Here is a 16258-nt window from a genome sequence, read left to right on the forward strand (position 1 = left end):
GAGGTGCCAGAGGATGCTTCATATCAGAGTGAAAGGTAACACTTTATTTGGATAGTCCATCTGTAGATGCTCTACAAACTATCAGTAACATTTCAACTAACTATCTACTAACCCTAACCTTAACGTTACCCTAACCCTTATTCTAAACCTAACCCTAACTGTAACCTTAGCAAGCAGTTGCTTATCAACAGATAGTTTGTTGATAGTATGGCCATCTGCAGAGTATCTACAGATGGAGAATCCAGACAATCCAAATAAAGTGTGAACGAGTGAAATCCTCACCTCAAAAGAAATTAATCACAAGCTCTATGTTATGTCACTGACTGTCAAACATCCTCTGGTTTTGGGAGTCCTAATGGGTTCATGTTTGTTCATAACTTACAAACCAAAATGAATGAATGGCATGTATGCATGGACACGTCTCCCAAGGGGAATAAACAGGCTGTCCACTGTACCAATTGATCTTCGGATTTCTGTGAGCGTGATAGGGCAAAGCTAGGCTGGGAACCCTACTAAGCTAGATAGAAGGCTGCATGGAAGGCTATCTGAAGAAAGTTCGCTGGCCTGTGCAAAACCCGATCTTAAGGCCAAGATAGTTTACTACACCTAAGGTGAAAACATACACTGAGTTAAGAACACCAAATATCGTAGAGTTTTTTTGCCCTCAGAACAGTCTCAATTCGTCGGGCCATGGACTCTACAAGGTGTCGAAAGCCTTCCACAGGGATGCTGGCCCATGTTGACTCCAATGCTTCCCACAGTTGTGTCAATTTGGCTGGATGTCCTTTGGTTGGTGGACCATTATTGATGCACATGGGAAACTGTTGAGCATGAAAAACCTACTACCATACTCCATTCAAAGGCACTTAAATCTTTTGTCTTGCCCATTCACCCTCTGAATGGCATACATAAACAATCCATGCCTCAAGCTTAGAAATCCTTCTTTAACTTGTCTCCTCCCCTTCATCTACACTGATTGAAGTGGATTTAACAAGTGACATTAATAATCAATCAAATGTATTTATAAAGCCCTTTTTACATCAGCCAATGTCACAAAGGCCGTCATTGTAAGTAAGAATTTGTTCTTAACTTACTTGCCTAGTTAAATAAAGGTTAAATGTAATAAAACATATATATTTTTAAGTGCTGTACAGAAACCCCGCCTAAAACCCCAAACAGCAAGCAATGCAGATGTAGAAGCATGTTGTCTAGGAAAAACTCCCTAGAAAGGCAGGAACCTAGGAAGAAACCTAGAGAGGAACCAGGCTCTGAGGGGTGGCCAGTCCTCTTCTGGCTGTGCCTGGTGGAGATTATAACAGTACATGGCCAAGATGTTCAAACGTTCATAGATGACCAGCAGGGTCAAATAATAATAATCACAGTGGTTGCAGAGGGTGCAACAGGTCAGCACCTCAGGAGTAAATGTCAGTTGGCTTTTCATAGCCGAGCATTCAGAGTTCGAGAAGCAGGTGCAGTAGTGAGAGAGAGTTGAAAACCGCAGGTCCGGGACAGGGTAGCACGTCCGGTGAACAGGTCAGGGTTCCATAGCCGCAGGCAGATTAGCTGAAACTGGAGCAGCAGCACAACCAGGTGGACTGGGAACAGCAAGGAATCATCAGGCCAGGTAGTCCTGAGACATGGTCCCAGGGCTCAGGTCCTCCGGGAGGGGAGGGATAGGGAGAGACCATAGCTTTCACCTGGATTCACCTGGTCAGTGTATGTCATGGAAAGAGCAGTTGATCTTAAAGGAAAATTCCACCCAAAAACAATCTTTTGGTATTTGTTTCATTAGTCCAAACAGAAATTGGCCTCCCGAGTGGCACAGTGGTCTAAGGTACTGCATTGCAGTGCTTGAGGTGTCACTACAGACCCGGGTTCGATCCCAGGCTGTGTCACATCCGGCTGTGACCGGGAGTCCCATAGGGCGGCGCACAATTGGCCCAGGGTCGTCCGGGTTAGGGGAGGGCTTTACTTGGCTCATCGCACTCTAGCAACTCCTTTTGGTGGGCCGGGAAACTGCAGGCTTCCGGTCGTCAGTTGAACGATGTTTCCTCTGACACATTGGTGCTTCTGAGTTAAGCCAGCGGGTGTTAAGAAACTTTGTTTGGAGGGTCATATTTCGGAGAACGCATGACTCGACCTTCGCAACTCCGAAATTGGGGAGAAAAAGGGGTTAAAATACCAAAAACATTATAAATACAGAAATCATCCCCAAAATGCATCATATAGGGTTGACTTCTGTATTTTGAAAGTTACATTTCTTGAAAACTTGATTGCTGAAAAGCAAAACATTTTAGGACAATGTCAACAATGGGCTAATGAAACAAATACCAAAAGATAGTTTTTGGGTGGAGTTTCTGAAAACTCAGTGTAAGTTTCTGTCCTGACCCAAAAGAGCCACCACTACAGTAGTAATTCATCATCATTGGCTCACCAGCCTCTATAAGCACTTTACTGTGACGCCCTGCTTCCCATCTGTTGTGAGTCAAGGCCCTCTGTGTCCTCCTCCAACTGATGAACTGTGTTACTCTGCTGTGGGGGACGACTGGACAGAAACTTGTAGTTAAACAATTCCACCTCTCTCCTCTGTTTTTAGTCTCTATCTGCCTGTCTCTCACACTGATGTTATTCAATCCCTCCCACACTGTCTCGTACAGGGGCGCAACTTTGGTTTTAGAAGTGGGGGGGACATATATATTTTTTGTCCAGTCGGATAAACACTCCAAACAGCCTACCTAACCACTTGGAGGCAGTGTCCGCATGGTCCTAAAGCACACAATTGACTCGTGTTGTATCACATTCCAATGATAAAACTGTGGGGGGGGGACAAAAATGCAATTTCGGAATATGTCCCCACCCCTGTCCCCAGTGAAAGTTGCGCCCCTGGTCTCGTTCCAACAGACACTCACAGACACACTCTCACTCATATCATCCCTCACTTTGTCTCATTCAGTCTCTCCCTCTTCTCTCTCAATGTCTGTTTCTCTCCTTCACATCAGCCTTCTTTCTCCCTTCCTCGCTCTCTCTCTTCCCTTCTCTTTCTCTGATTCATCACTGTTGACTGTGAACGACTGACTCACTCCCTCTTGTTCATAGTTATGGGGCTTGTGATCAGAGTTATTGAAAGGAGTTCTCCGTTAAGCCTTCATCTATATTCACCCCAACACATTAGGTGATGAGAAGAGGGGGAGGAGTAGGGGGAGCAAGAGGAGAGGAGGGTGTGAGAGGAGAGGAGAGGAGAGGAGAGGAGAGGAGAGGGCACTGAATATGAAATTATTCATTAATAATAGCTCATCTCCTGACGCTGTTCAGGCTCAACTCGGCTAATGTGTGACTCTAAAGGTACTAAACAGACAGCGAGTGGCAATTATCGGGCTTTATGAATCTGGTTGTGTCTGAGACATTGCACGGTGATGTTAGTACTGGCCAGCCCCACACAGACAGACTGGTCCTCAGGGTGGTACACATTGTTTGTGGCCCCTGAATAAATGTCTGAAATCGTTATTCAAAAAGCCTCATGCGGTTGTTACCATCACTGTCTGACAACCTTTTGGCACTGACTGGCTGGACAGACGAATAGCTTGTTTGTGTGCTTGTGTCTGTTCTGTCCTGTCCTAGATGCTGGAGAGCCTGGACAAATTGGCGGATGGCGCATCATCTGGTGTGGTGTGGCATGTTGTTTGTCTTTAACACTCTTTTTTTACTTTCACATTTGCTCCTATTCTGTCAGCCTCCACACTGTTGCTTTAGAGTGTGTGTGTGTGTGTGTGTGTGTGTGTGTGTGTGTGGGTTGGGTGGTGTGACGTGTGTGTGTGTGTGTGTGTGGTGTGTGTTTGTGTGGTGTGTGTGTGTGTGTGTGTGTGTGGTGTGAGCGTGCGTGCGTGCGTGCTGGTGCGTGCGTGCGTGTGCGTGTTTGTGGAGGACTTGAGGACACAGGCAAATGGAGGACTTGAGGACACTGACAAAATGGAGGACTTGAGGACAAGGACAAAATGGAGGACTTGAGGACACTGACAAAATGGAGGACTTGAGGACAAGGACAAAATGGAGGACTTGAGGACACTGACTTGATCACAGGGCTCTGCATTCACCAGAAGAAACGTTTCATCACCAAAGAAAGGGGCCGTGAAAATGGAACAGAGGAGGAGGAGAGCAGATCAAACGCCAGAGGACAAGAAGGAATGAGAGGAGTGAGAGGACAAAGCTAAAAGGGAGGAGAAGGTATGAACTGATACGACTTTCTCCAATACACATACGGAGACACGTAACTGCAAACACATGTACACGGACACACAACACACTCATTAGACCTACAAGGTTAAGTCAAAGTGTCCATCTCACTGGGACTTCAGTAGTGTTGTGTCATCGTTATTATCTTGTGTGCTTATACAGTATAGTACATTCCCCTCTCCTTATTCTCTAGTTCATTATAGTGAGTGATTAGAGACAGAAAAGCAGTGCCCCGTCTCTCCTCTCTCTCTCTCTCTCTCGCTTCTCTCTCTCTCTCTCTCTCTCTCTCTCTCTCTCTCTCTCTCTCTCTCTCTCTCTCTCTCTCTCCTCTCTCTCTCTCTCTCTCTCTTCTCTCTCTCTCTCTCTCTCTCTCCCTCTTCTCCCTCTCTCCCTCTCTCTCTCTCTCTGCTGTCTCTTAAATGGAATTGAGTGTTCAACTCAATACAACTGGGAAATTCCACAATAACGGAATTGTGATAGTTCAGTACTGTACTGTACTGAACTCTACTTTTCTTTACTCTGCTCTACTGTGCTGTGTTGTCCAAACTTGTGAACCCAATTGTGGTTTGTGACTACTATGATTTCCCACTGTAGACAATTCAACTGCTGAAATTCCATGACTGACTTTTTTTGAGGGGGGTGGGGGGCTTCTACTAAGCTATGTGGAATTGTTTTAAGAAGGTCACACCAAGGATCATTTTGCAATTTGATTTGGAATTTTAAGACCCCTTGAAGTATCCCCCCCTCTCCCCAAAATATATATATACAGCCATGTAATCTCCATATACAAAAATTGGAAGTTGTGTACTTCCATTCATTTTTTCAACTGGTACCGGGGGAACTTCAGACAAGTCCTGTGGGGGTCCTAGAGCAAAATAACCCACATGTACATGTCCGTGAGAGTCTCACCTTTGCACAGACTGGTCATAGTTGTTTGTAGGCCACCATTCAGACGCTTTGTGAGAAGACCGGTTTTCGGGATGCCTCATGGTCTGACCAACACTACTCTAGCTCTGTTATCTTTCACCGCAGATGCGGAAGTGCGACATAGGCAGATGCAGTGGATCGAGACACATCCAATGAAAAAAGAACAGATGTCTCAAGCTTAAACGGATGGATTTTTATGGGGATTTTTGTATTATGCTAATTGGATTTAATGTGTATATGCCTTCATTTCTCAAATATAGTCTTAGCTTTCATTTGACACCAGATTTTATATGCTCCTATGAACTTTACATGTTGGTGCTCATGGGTCCTTTTTAAAATGGGCAATTACCAACTACAGCCCTCCATGGTGCAGCTAATAGTCCTTGATGCAATTTTCTCTTTTTCCATTCTCAGAAAAGGAGGAGGCACAATAAATAGACACTGGAAACAACAACTTGTCAGAGATTCAAAGCAAACACAACAATGAAACGCTAGTTAAATTAGTTTCTAATCTAAATATAGCAGGTAATCAGAGGTTACACACACAGGCACACCCAGGCATAAAAACATGCACACGTACACACACAAACACTGGCATACACACACATACACACATACACACACAGGCCTGTATGGCTGACACCTGCTGACAGAAGCATAATTAGTTCTTCCTGTACAACATACCATTAGGCTATCCCCATATTTCACCCACACAGTAACACAGGCAATGCGGTAAGTGTATTTCTCACAATCCTGTATCTCTCTCTCTCTCTTTTGCTCTCTCTCTCTCTCACACGCACGCACGCACGCACACACACACACACACACGCACAAATACATGCACACAATCAACCATAATTTAATTCTCCAATAAGTGAATCTGTCAAAGTAATCAGATCTCATCTCAGTCAATGGAAGAAGTGTATAGTTGTATCTTTTGATCGTGGCTCTGCCTCCCCTCTCCCCTGGTCCTGTCGCGCATCTATTTCTGATCAAAGACAAATATCAGCAGGATATATTCACTTTAGGGAGGAGAGACAAGCCGCAGGGGACAAAGGGAATGAAATGGCTGTGACACCGGACTTCCAAGCACGCACCGCAGGGACCAATTTCAGTGTCGCACAGGGAGAGGCACAGCACAGCTCAGCTACACAGCAACACTGAAACTGTATAACAAACAGATCAGATTGTCTTCTTATGGCTGCAGGGGCAGTATTGAGTAGCTTGGATGAAAGGTGCCCAGAGTAAACTGCCTGCTCCTCAGTCCCAGTTGCTAATATATGCATATTATTATTCGCATTGGATAGAAAACACTCAGAAGTTTCTAAAACTGTTTGAATGATGTCTGTGAGTATAACAGAACTCATAGGCAAAAACCTGAGAAACAATCCAAACAGGAAGTGGGAATTCTGAGATTGGTCGATTTTCAACCAACACTACTATTGAATACACAGTGGGATATGGATGAATTGGCACTTCCTACGGCTTCCACTAGATGTCAACAGTCTGTAGAACCTTGTCTGATGCCTCTACTGTGAAGGGGGGCCGAATGAGAGGGGATTGAGTAAGGTCTATCATGACCTGACCATGCTCTGACCATGAGCGTTCACGTGAGAGGCAGCTCTGTTCCATCGCACATCTGAAGTCAATGTAATTCTCCGGTTGGAACGTTACTGAAGATTTATGTTAAAAACATTCTAAAGATTGATTCAATACATCGTTTGACATGTTTCTACATTTACATTTACATTTAAGTCATTTAGCAGACGCTACTGACTGTTACGGAACTTTTTGACATTTCGTCTGCTTTTAGTGAACGCGCTTCCTGACTTTGGATTTGTTTACCAAACACGTTAACAAAAATAGTTATTTGGACATAAATTATGGACATTACCGAACAAAACWAAKATMTKTTGTGGAAGTGGGAGTKCTGGGAGTGCKTTCCGACYAAGATCAGCAAAGGTAWGTGAAGATTTATAATGCTTTTTATGAGTTTTGTTGACTGCACAATTTGGCGGGTAACTGTATGGCTTCCTTTTGTGGCTGAACGCTGTTCTCAGATTATTGAATATTGTGCTTTTGCCGGAAAGCTTTTGAAATCTGACACAGCGGTTGCATTAAGAACAAGTGTATCTTTCATTCTATGTGAAAGATGTATCTTTCATCAAAGTTTATGAGTATTTATGTTATTTGACGTGGCTCTCTGCAATTTCTCTGGAAATTTTGGAGGCAAACTGAGGTTTTTGGATATAAATATGAACTTTATTGAACAAAACATATATGTATTGTGTAACATGAAGTCCCATGAGTGTCATCTGATGAAGATCATCAAAGGTTAGTGATGGATTTTATCTCTATTTCTGCTTTTTGTGACTCCTGTCTTTGGCTGGAAAAATGACTGTGTTTGTCTGTGATTTTGCGGTGACCTAACATAATCGTTTGTGGTGCTTTCGCTGTAAAGCCTATTTGAAATCGGACACTTTGGTGGGATTAACAACAAGATTACCTTTAAAATTGTATAAGATACATGTATGTTTGAGGAATTTAAATTTTGAGATTTCTGTTGTTTGAATTTGGCGCCCTGCACTTTCACTGGCTGTTGTCATATCATCCCGTTAACGGGATTGCAGCCATAAGAAGTTTTTAATTAAAGTACATACATTATTTTGTCTATTTCTGTACCAGCCACACAGACCCCCTATACTCTGTAGACAGTATATATATTTTGCAGTCTAACAATGTTATGTTAGAGTATCTGGTGGTGGTAGTATTGTGTGACAGACAGACAGACAGACAGACAGAAACACAAATGTCTCATGGCAGACTGTCCCTTTGACTTTTACTCCCACTGTTGCTTGTTGAGTTTGTTGAGGTTTGTCCCTGGACCAGGATTAGTAGTGCTGGTGTCTAGGGACAGTGTTGGTTGTTTAAGGTCTGATACAGACTGGTTCAGGATCAGTAGTGGTGGTGTCCAGGGACAGTGTTGGTTGTTTAAGGTCTGATACAGACTGGTTCAGGATCAGTAGTGGTGGTGTCCAGGACCAGTGTTAGGTTTGTAGTCTGATTTACAGACTGTCCAGGATCAGTAATGGTGGTGTCCAGGGACGTGTTAGGTGTTGTAGGTCTGATACAGACTGGCCAGGATCAGTAGTGGTGTGTCCAGGGACAGTGTTAGGTGTTGTAGAGTCTGATACAGACTGTCCAGGATCAGTATGTGTGTGTGTCCAGGGACCGTAGTTAGGTTTGTGAGTCTGATACCAGACTGCGCTCCAGGATCGATAGTGGTGTGTCCCAAGGACATGTTGTTAGGCTGTTGTAAGTCGAGCATTACAGACTGGTCCAGGATCAGCTAATAGTTGTTGTTTCCAGGGGACCGTTTAGCGTGTGTGCTAGGTCTGATACAGACTGGTCCAGGATCAGTAGTGGTGGTGTCCAGGGACAGTGTTAGGTGTTGGAGGTCTCAGGTCTGTCATTATTACCCTGCATAGAATTTGTTCAACACATTTCCTCTAATTTAACTGAGGTGGCCCGGCCTCCTCTCTCCCTGCATGCTGCGCTGTATTAATGAAACATGAACTTCAGCCTCCTCGTGGGGCTGTAGCGTACCATGCAGATTCCTCAAGAGTGACTTTGAAATTGGACGTCTAAACATGTCCTGAGGTCGTCAGGAAATTCCTTTAAAACCCGACCACTAGGGGCAACAGTGAGCACTGTTACCATCAGGTAGGCTTGGGTTTCTGCTATGGCAGCTGTAGATAGCGGTGGCGGACGGTGTGATCCTATCACTCTGGATCACATGGTTGTGTGTTTAATCCCATTGGTGGACATTTGTTTTTAAAATGTTTTTTTTAACCCTAACCCAAACCTTATTTGGAATTCGTTTTTAAATTATTATTATTAATTTTTTTATTGTTTAAAACAGCTCATATATTCTTGCACATAATTTTATACACATAAAAACAGCATAAAAGAATAAAACACAGCATTTGGATATTACAAATAAGTTTGTTAAAAAGTATATGTTGTTAAAACCAATAAAACAGCCATAAATAAGAGTACTTTTTAATGTAAAACATCCAATTCTGTAAAAGCCATTTAAAATATGTATAAATGATTTAACAAAAATGAAACATTTTAAGACATGAAAAACATGTTAAAAAGTCACTTTGTTAAAAGGCTGTCTTCGGTCCTTTGTACAGGAACGGGGTGAGTCCTTATCAAACTCGCCTCCTCCTCCTCCTCCTCTTCCGAATCCATTTCCGTCCTGTCCGTCGGGGCCCAGAGGAGATCCGTGCTTAAACTTGATGTTTTAACCCTATCCCAAACCTTAACCTTCTCAATTTTACGTTTGGGGCAATTTCAACATTTGACAGGAGGAGTCAACCCAGGGTGTCAAAAACACTTTGAAATCTGTGAACAATACACATCGAGCCCTTTTTCTGTCTCGCTGTCAATTACCTTTTTCTCACAAAGTCCCTCTCTGTCCTAATTTATCAGTCTACTCTTCAAATACTCCAGACTATCTCTCTGCCTCTCACCCTGTCCTTCTATCCATTACTTTCACTCTTCTTTTCTTCTGTTTACAAAGACCATTTCTATCCATCTCCATTGCTCTCTCCTCCTCACCTCGTTTCAGATTAATGATACACCTCAACAAACATTTGTCTCTCTCCTCTCCAAATGTTTTCTTTCTCCTGACCACCTCACTGACATAGTGACAGAATACCAGAGAGATTTAATGGAACTGCAAAAATAAATACAATCATTTCTCGGAGGAGGACATGCAGGCTGTAATGTGAACTTGTTTGCTATCTGGCATTTTTCTCACCCTCACTACATTTCTCACAATGTTATTTCCAGATCCAGTTTACTTGTCTCCTGTATAGCTGTCTCCTCTCCTTTCTCTCACCTTGGTGGTCGTGGCAAACACACACCTCTAGGGTTCCCCTCTACACACTGGCCACTGGGAGATAACGAGACATGCCTCTAGTTACCACAGACACCCCAGCAGATAGCACTACCACAGACACCCCAGCAGATAGCGCTACCACAGACACCCCAGCAGATAGTGCTACCACAGACACCCCAGCAGATAGTGCAACCACAGGACACCCCAGCAGATATGCACTACGCACAGACACCCCAGCGATAGCACTACCACAGACACCCCAGCAGATAAGCACTACCACAGACACCCCAGCAGATAGCACTACCACAGACACCCCAGCGATAGCACTACCACAGACACCCCAGCGATGCACTACCACAGACACCCAGCAGATAGCACACCACAGACACCCCAGCAGATAGCACACATACCACAGACACCCCAGCAGATAGCACTACCACAGACACCCCAGCAGATACGCTACCACAGACACCCCAGCAGATAGCGCTACCACAGACACCCCAGCAAGTGCTACCACAGACACCCCAGTAGATAGTGCAACCACAGACACCCCAGCAGATAGCACTACCACAGACACCCCAGCAGATAGCGCTACCACAGACACCCCAGCAGATAGCACTACACACAGACACCCAGCAGATAGCACTACCACAGACACCCCAGCAGATAGCACTATTTCACTTTTGTTTATTATCTATTTCACTTGCTTGGCAATGGCAACATATGTTTCCCATGCCAATAAAGCCCTTAAATTGAAATTAAATCGAAATAAAACATTTAATTGAGAGTCAGAGAGAGAGCCAGAGAGCGAGACAGAGAGCCAGAGAGCGAGAGAGAGAGGCAGAGAGCGAGAGAGACGAGCAGAGGAGAGAGAGAGGCAAGAGAGAGAGAGAAAAGAGGCAGAGAGCGAGAGAGGGAGAGAGAGAGAGAAAGAGAGGAGAGAGCAAGAGAGGGAGAGAGAGGCAGAGAGAGAGGCAGAAGAGCAAGAGAGAGAGAGCGAGAGAGCAGAGAGCGAGAGAGGGAGAGAGAGGCAGGAGAGAGAGAGAGAGGCAGAGAGAGAGCAGAAAGAGGAGAGGCAGAGAGAGAGAGAAAGTAGGAGGAACTAAGACGTATGGTGCCCTTTTCATATATTCATGAAGCATTTGACAGTACTTCAATGAGAGGGGGATGAAAAGTTGGGGGCAGGAAGGAGAACGAGTAAACTGGATGCAGACTGAGGGGGAACTGTGAAGATAAACACTGGCACAGGAGGAATGGAAGAGGAGACACAAACAAAGAAAGAAAAAGTGCAAGTAGAGAAATATTGGCAACATAAGTAAGGAGAGAGAGAGGTGCAGAGACAAGGCTGTGACAGTGTAGTGTAAGATGTGAAATTATGTGAGAGAAGGAGAGGGAAGAAGAGGAGAGATTGACAAGTTACTGTCCTCGCCATGACCTTGGTGGAAGTAAATGAGGAGACATGGAGAGTAAGACACAGAGAGAAAGATAGTGTAGACAGAGAGAGAGAGAGAGAGAGAGAGAAAGAGAAAGAGAGAGAGAGAGAAGGAGAGTTTGTTTGTTTGTTATAACAGGAATACAGCTGAACAATGTGAGCACCATCCAGGATCCAGAGCCACTAGACAACCACAGAAAAACAAACGCACCAAAACAGAAAAGTGATGTAGGAAAATGGAAGTGAGTGGTGAGTGAGCACAGACAAGACAAAAACAACTTCATCGACAATATTCTATTGGGACATGATGTTTTTTCAAATTCACTATTTACCGCTCCAAGGGAAGTGATTGGCTGTTCCCCAGTAAACCATCACCCTGCACCTCTGCCCCCTTTTTGGTGGCTTTCAGTGTCCTGACCCCTGCTGTGATGCTGGCTCCTGTTTCCTAGGAACCCAGCCCCCCTGCCCAGATATCCAATCATCGAAGCCAATTTCACAAACAGGAAGGAAGTAGGGTTTATATTGACTCTGAATGCCAACATGAAGCGTCTGCTACTCTGCCTCTCCATTGGTTTGCGTCACTGTCTTTTATAGCTTGTTGACATGAGGGATTATTCTGAACAGTTTGGCTTCCTAACTTCCTAACTGAGCATTATGGCATGTGACAGAAGTATGAACTTTGCCATCTTAAACGTATGGATTGAACATATGGGTCGTTAAAAGCAATTCCTGAAAATTCCCCACTTTATTTAAAGGAGCAATCTGCAGTTGCTTCATACATTGTTGGACATCATAATCTGAATGTCTCATTGTGTGTGTTTGTCTTTGTGGTTTTTGTGGCGTGTAAATTATTTTATAACTGCCGGGTCAAAAATGACCCTAAGACAATGTTTGTACCCTGCTGGTGTACAGCTTTCATGGAAATATGGACAAAGGCGATGTTTCACTTTTTCTAATGTTGGGGTCACACTAGGAAAATTTCAAGTTGAACAAATATCATTTAGGGGTTTTTCTTCTGCTGTTAAACATAGCGGCGGGTAATTTTTTACCCTTAAGACAACACAAGGGTTAACCAGGCAAGTCAATTAAGAACAAATTGTTATTTACAATGACGGCATGGCAAGAGGCAAAAGGCCTCCTGCGGGGATGGGGGCTGGGATAAATAAAAAAAATAACAAAAAAAACATTGTAAGACAAAACGGACAACACAGACAGAAGACACTGGCAACAGCACAAATGCAACAGCAAACAAACTGTGTGTGTGTGTGTGTGTGTGTGTGTGTGTGTGTGTGTGTGNTGTAAATATATAATATATAATCATATTATAAATAAATAATATAAATAATAATATAAATCTATACTGTACATTTCCAGGAATGCATCTTCATTCCCAGGCTATCGATATTTCCATTATGGTATATAGGACCAGAAAACGACAACATCGTAACGCAGGGTGAACTAAGTAAGATACTTATTTTTGTTGTTGTTGGTAATCGGGGTGGCAGCGTAACCTAGTGGTTAGAGCGTTGGACTAGTAACCGAAAGGTTGCAAGATTGAATCCCGGAGCTGACAAGGTCGTCGTTCTGCCCCTGAACAAGGCAGTTAACCCACTGTTCCTAGGCTGTCATTGAAAATAAGAATTTGTTCTTAGCTGATTTGCCTAGTTAAATACATTTTTTGTCTAAATAGTACTAACGCTGGGTTCTAGTTAGGAAGCCATGTTATTACTCGCTTCAGCTGCTATATTCTCAAACTGGGCAGTTGGAGGGGGAGAAGAGGTCTCTCACAGTTGTGGGTCATCTATTCTGGAGGTAGTAGGGCTATATATGGGTGAGGAGGACTGACGGCTAACCTACTTAAATTTAAGTCCTTGTCCGTTTCACAGGGTTCTCCAAATGAATGCTCGGCTCTACCGTAGCCACTACCCTCCTCTGATTGTCCTATTTCTCCTTAATCAACCTCCAACTGAGACAGAAGGATGTGGGACAAAGTTATTTAAACCTTCATATCATACTACAGTGGATAGCTGGTTCGGTAGAGTCTTGTGACATAATGTAGATGACCTGTTTGGTGTAGTTGAGCAAAGAGGATTGAGGATTTGACTATAGGCTACCCACTAACCCACTCTCTCCTCCTCACCTCTGTTACAGCTCTCAGGTCAGTCCTAGTGGTACCAGATTACCCAATCAATCAATTCACCAATTAGTCAATGTACAATATTTTCACTCAGGGATCCTTACATCCAACCATGACATTAAACCGACTACTACTTCAGCCCAGTCACTCAGCCATTCTGTAAGCCAAGCTAGCTACTCATCTAGTGCAACGACAGCTGTCCTGCCTGCTGGACATCTCTACAAAGAAGCTAGTGTGAGTGAGGGATGGAACCATGATGACAAGCCAGCAGCAATTCATTCAGTATATTGAGCTGACCACAAATCAGGATTCAGCTCCTTCCATCTACTGCGTCTGTCTGTATCTCTCTCCACATCTCATAGACAGAAACAACACTGCTTATGCATTGGCATGTGTGAGGTCACCATGACAAATTGCTCCAATCACCACTCCACCACTTAGCTATTCAATTCAATTCATTTCAATCCATATATCGGCAAAACTGCAATTGGCATGGAGACAATCAAAAAATCGATAATGAATTGGATCCCACCATCCTATTCTTCCCTGCTGAGATGGATCCAGAGCAGAGTATAGAGCTCTGTGCCTCCACTGCGCTGTGTGAGGTAAATAGGGAAGTAGTGAAGTCCAGCATGTTATTTCAAAGGTCATGACTGGCTGGAATAATTAGTGTGGCATTTTAGCCTGGTCTGATGGGAGAAGGGCTGGCTGCGACTAACAGCGTGTGTGATTCTGATCTGTGCTCTTGCTCTTGTCAGCGCTACAAACCCAAACGTGCAGGTCAAACCAGCCAGCCGTGTCCTGTGCTTGAAACAATTCTAATTCTCGTGGGAGATGATGCTGCTGTGCCAATTCGATGACGCTAGTGGAACAGCATGTGCCACAGCCTGGGGCAACAGAGAAAAGCTTGCTGTTTAAAATATACTGACCAAAAATACACTGAACAAAAATAATGAGTTACAGTTCATATAAGGAAATCAGTCAATTGAAAAAAATGCATTAGGCCCTAATCTATGGATTCACATGACTGGGAATACTGATATGCATCTGTTGGTCACAGATACCTTAAAAAAAGATAGGGGTGTGGATCAGAAAACCAGTCAGTATCTGGTGTGACCACCATTTGCCTCTTGCAGCTGTTGATTGTGGCCTGTGGAATGTTGTCCCACTCCTCTTCAATGGCTGTGCAAAGTTGCTGGATATTGGCGGGAATTGGAACACGCTGTCGTACATGTCAATCTAGAGCATCCCAGACATGCTCAATGGGTGACATGTATGGTGAGTATGCAGACCATGGAAGAACTGGGAAAATGTCAGCTTCCAGGAATTGTGTACAGATCCTTGCGACATGGGGTCATGTAATATCATGCTGAAACAAGAGGTGACGGTGGCGGATGTGGTTGTGAGGCCTGTTGGATACACTGGCAAATTCTCCAAAACTACATTGGAGGAGGTTTATGGTAGAGAAATGAACATTCAATTCTCTGGCAACAGCTCAAATGGACATTCCTGTAGTCAGCATGCCAATTGCATGCTCCCTCAAACCTTGAGACATCTGTGGCATTGTGTTGTGTGACAAAACTGCACATTTCAGAGTGGGCTTTTACTGTCCACAGCACAAGGTGCACCTGTGTAATGATCATGCTGTTTAATCAGCTTCTTGATATGCCACAGCTGTCAAGTGGATGGATTATCTTTGCAGAGGAGAAATGCTCACTAACAGGGATGTAAACAAATTTGTGTAAAAACATTTTATATTTCAGCTCATGAAACATGGGACCAACACTTTACATGAGTTTATATTCTTGTGCAGTATATATATATATATACTACCATTCAAAAGTTTGGGGTCACTTAGAAATGTCCATTAAAGTAACATCAAATTGATCAGAAATACAGTGTAGACATTGTTAATGTTGTAAATGACTATTGTAGCTGGAAACGGCAGATCTTTTATAGAATATCTACATAGGCGTACAGAGGCCCATTATCAGCAACCATCACTCCTGTATTCCAATGGCACGTTGTCTTAGCTATTCCAAGTTAATCATTTTAAAAGGCTAATTGATCATTAGAAAACCCTTTTGCAATTATGTTAGCACAGCTGAAAACTGTTGTACTGATTAAAGAAGCAATAAAACTGGCCTTCTTTAGACTAAGTGCACAGCATTTGTGGGTTCTTTTACAGGCTCAAAATGGCCAGAAACAAAGAACTTCCTTCTGAAACTTGTCAGTCTATTCTTGTTCTGAGAAATGAAGGCTATTCCATGCGAGAAATTGCCAGGAAACTGAAGATCTCATACAATGCTGTGTGCTACTCCCTTCACAGAACAGCGTAAACTGGCTCTAACCAAAATAGAAAGAGGAGTGGGAGGCCCTGGTGCACAACTGAGCAAGAGGACAAGTACATTAGTGTCTAGTTTGAGAAACAGACGCCTCATTGGTCCTCAACGGGCAGCTTCATTAAATAGTACTCGCAAAACAAGTCTCAACGTCAACAGTGAAGAGGTGACTCCGGGATGCTGGCCTTCTAGGCAGAGTTCCTCTGTCCAGTGTCTTTGTTCTTTTGCACATCTTCATCTTTTATTTTTATTGGCCAGTCTGAGATTAAATTTGAGATTCT

Source organism: Salvelinus sp. IW2-2015, unplaced genomic scaffold (genome assembly GCF_002910315.2).
Source record: "Salvelinus sp. IW2-2015 unplaced genomic scaffold, ASM291031v2 Un_scaffold659, whole genome shotgun sequence".
Taxonomy (NCBI): Eukaryota; Metazoa; Chordata; class Actinopteri; order Salmoniformes; family Salmonidae; genus Salvelinus; species Salvelinus sp. IW2-2015.